At 42.1% G+C, this 3,852-nt stretch overlaps 1 pseudogene; it reads right to left on the bottom strand.

Moving 5' to 3' along the window:
- Nucleotides 1-286: 286 nt before the first annotated feature.
- LOC460512 (aldo-keto reductase family 1 member B1-like) lies at nt 287-1,299 on the bottom strand (annotated as a pseudogene).
- Between the last annotated feature and the right edge of the window lie 2,553 nt (nt 1,300-3,852).

Here is a 3,852-nt window from a genome sequence, read left to right as displayed (position 1 = left end):
ACTCCAGCCTGGGCAACAGAACGAGACTCCGTCTCAAAAAAAAAAAAAAAAAAAAAACCTTAACTGTTAGTGGCACTATTTTGACCTGGTATATTTTGCTTCCCTTTGGTCAGAAAAGGGTATTCAGGTTATACTTTCCCCAGTGGGGCAAAAAGAACAAAGCAAACTAGAAGAGACTTCTACTCTACTGACACTGCTCTTCAGATCCAACATCAACCTAGACAAGCCCTTGCTGGCCACTCTACAGGTTGCTGTCCCACTGCTCAGTGACACAGGCCAGGCCATACTACATTTGCAAGAAAAAAATGAGATTGGAAACACAGGTATATGTCACTTGGGGATGAGCAGGCACCCGCAGCTTCAAAACTTCATGGAAGGGGTAGTCCTTGTGGGAGGAACAGCTCACCAAGGCACAGACCCTCCAGTTCCTGTTGTAGCTGAGTAAGGTGGTCATATCCTGGCTGCTTAGTTCAAAGTCAAAGACCTTAAAGTTCTCAGCAATGCATTCTGGTGTCACAGACTTGGGGATCACCTCCAAGTTCCTCTGCCTGGGGGAAGTGGATCAGAATCTGGGCTGTGGTTTTATTGTGCTTGGCTGTGATCACCTTGATCCTGGGATCCTCCAGGATAGAAGGGGCCTCAGGCTTGGCCCAGGGTTTATCAGGAGAGCCAAGGGGGCTATAGGTGGTCACCAAGATGCCTTTGGACTGGCAGTACTGGATTAACTTCTGAGTGAGGTACAGGTGGAACTCAATCTGGTTAACTGCCGGCTTATACCTTAAGCCAGGTTTCTTTAAGATCCTCTCCACCTGGAGATGATTACAGTTGGAGATGCCAATAGCTTTCACCAGCCCTTCATCCACCAGCTCTTCCATGGCTGCCCATGTGTTCACAATGTTGGTGTCACTGGGAACCACGTTGTCTGACTCATCCAATGGGAAAAATTCCTTTCCAGGCTTAAAGTCGGTCAGCCAGTGAATAAGGTGGAGGTCCAGGTAGTCCAGCTTCAGGTTGCTGAGCGTCTTCTGGCAGGCTCCTTTCACCAGGACCTTCTTATGGTATGTGCACCACCCCTTGCTGATGAGCCTCATGCTTCACCAAGTGCTCCCTAAGCTGCTTCTGAATGGCCACCCCTACCTCGTTCTTATTCTGGTGCATGTAGGCACAGTCAATATGGCAGTACCTGACATCGATCGCCACCTTCACAGCCTTGGTTACCTAGCCAGGAGGGGACTTCCAGGTGCCAAGCCCCAGGATGGGCATCTTGGTGCTGTTGGTGAGGACAAGGTGGCTCGCCATGGCTGCGGCACTCCCCAGACGCCCGCCCGGAACCATACATTGAAATGTTTAATATCTAAGTTATCAGGAAAACCCAAGAGGTAATTAGTAGTGCAAAGTTTGGGGAAAGTTTTCATTCGAATACAAATATTGTTATTGTTATCTTTAAGTCATGGTTCCTCAAAATTGGCTGCATATTGGAACCACTTGGGTTTTAAAAATACTGATAATTGAGATACATCATATAGAGTACTGCCTGCACTGGGGAGGGTGTGTAAAAACCTCCCCAGGTGATTCTAATATGCAACGTTCGAGCCTAATTGATTTAAGTCAATTCTACCATTTTAATGTTCATATAAATTACCTGGGGGTGTTGTTAAAATCAGTTTCTGATTCAGTGGGCCTAGAATGCAGTCCAAGATTCTGCATTTCTAACTCTGTTGTTGCTGGTGTGGGTACCACATTGGAGTAGCAGGGATCTAAGACATTGCTTGTGTTTTTGGAGTAAATGGGTGTAGGAGAATTTTCTAGTGTCCACCTACCGCCTGTCGTAAGACTGGAAATCTCTTGTGATGAAGAGGTTTGTGGTCGCTGAACTTAACCTGTAGAGGACATTCTATTATAATGAAGACTTGTTGAGAGTTGCTATTCCTGTTGATGGTACTACCTTTGCAAAGGGTGCAAAAGGAGAACTGGGGTGCTACTAAGCTTTCTGATTTCACACCCTCTGGCTCTGTTCAAAGCGGTGCTTGGCAAAATGGCAAAGCTTGACTTTTATACCTTCTCCCACACTTTGCCCTTCTCCTCTCCTCCTGGCCTACTAGCCAAGCCAGCCACCTTCCTGAAGCCAGTTTCTCTACTTTACTAATGAAAATACAGTTTTGAAGATCTTACTCCCTCCAGTTGCACCCCAGTGGGAGACTCTTAATTGATTCCAGGTTGGCAGCCCTGTTTGTGGATAATTCAGGAATGTTACGAACTTCCATTTGAAAGTGGGAATGAAATCTCCTCTCTTTTGCCTTGTGTTCAATGTTCTGCTGACTCACTGCTTCCCAAAACAACATCCTTTTCTGAAATAAGATGTAGTTGCAAATATATTATAGTTTGTGATATATTAGCACCCACACCTTATTATTATAGCCCATGAGCTAAGGTGCTAACTTCAACAAAGACCCCAACCCATGTCTCAAAAAACCTAATCACATTCTGTTTGGTCTACTTAAATAGTAGACAACATAAACATAACAACGTGGAGAAAATTTTATTTTCTTAGCAGCAAAGTCATCCCCAAGGAAGTGGTTTTTGGGGGTGAATGTTTTTGTTAAGTTTGGATAGGGTGGGGAGTGAGATCTTTTAAGGGCACACTTAAGGAAAAAAATAAAAGTTTGCTCTTAGAGTTGAATAAAATGCATTTACTTGGCCAAGTGAGGTATATAAGTTGAGCACAGGAGCTGAGAACAGCAGAAAAGACTTTTGGCAGCTGTGTCAGGAAGAGGGAAGAGAGATGGTATTACTAATGGAGAGAATAATTTGTTTAGGGCAGGTGGAGATTAGATATCTGGAGGAAATTTCAGTGCATTTAAAAAAATGTTTTATTTTTAATTTTTATGGATATATCGTAAGTGTATATACTTATGGAGTACATGAAATGTTTTGATAGAAGCATGCAATGCGTGATAATCACGTCACGGAAAATGAGGTATCACCCATTCAAGCATTTATCCTTTGTGTTACAAATAATCCAATTACAATTTTTTATTTATTTTAAAATTTACAATTTTTATTGACTACTATCACCCAGTTGTGGTATCAAATACTAGGTCTTATTTATTCTTTCTAACTATTGTTTTTTGTACTCAAACACCCCCTGTGCCCCCTCACTACCCTTCCTAGTCTCTGGTAACCATCACTCTATTTTCTACATCAATGAGTTGATTTTTAGATCCCACAAATAAGTGAGAACATGTAATGTTTGTCTTTCTGTGCCTGGCTTATTTCACCTAACATAGTGACATCCAGTTCCATCCATGTTGTTGCAAATGACAGGGTGTCATTCTTTTTTTATGGCTGAATAGTACTCCATTGTGTATATGTATCACATTTTCTTTATCTGTTCATCTGTTGATGGACATTTAGGTTGCTTCCAAATCTTGGCTATTGTGAACAGTGCTGCAACTAACGTAGGAGCTCGGATATTGCTTCTATATACTGATCACCTTTCTTTTGGGTACATACCCAGCAGTGGGCTTGTGGGATCAAATGGTAACTCAATTTTTAGTTTTTTTTTTGAGGAAACTCTAAACTGTTCTACATAGCAGTTGTACCAATTTACATTCTCACCAACAGCACACAAGGGTTCCCTTTTCTCCACATCCTTGCCAGCATTAGTTATTGCCTATCTTGTTGATATAAGCTATTTTAGCTGTGGTGAGGTGATATCTCATTGTAGTTTTGATTTGCATTTCTGTAATGATCAAGATGCTGGGCGCCTTTTAATATGGCTGTTTGCCATTTGTATCTCTTTTGAGAAACATCTATTCAAATTGCTTGCCCATTTTTAAATTGGATTATTAG

This window comes from Pan troglodytes, chromosome 2 (genome assembly GCF_028858775.2).
Source record: "Pan troglodytes isolate AG18354 chromosome 2, NHGRI_mPanTro3-v2.0_pri, whole genome shotgun sequence".
In the NCBI taxonomy this organism is placed as follows: domain Eukaryota; kingdom Metazoa; phylum Chordata; class Mammalia; order Primates; family Hominidae; genus Pan; species Pan troglodytes.
The sequence above is the reverse complement of the archived record's forward strand: the minus strand, read 5'-3'. Positions and strand labels throughout refer to the sequence as shown.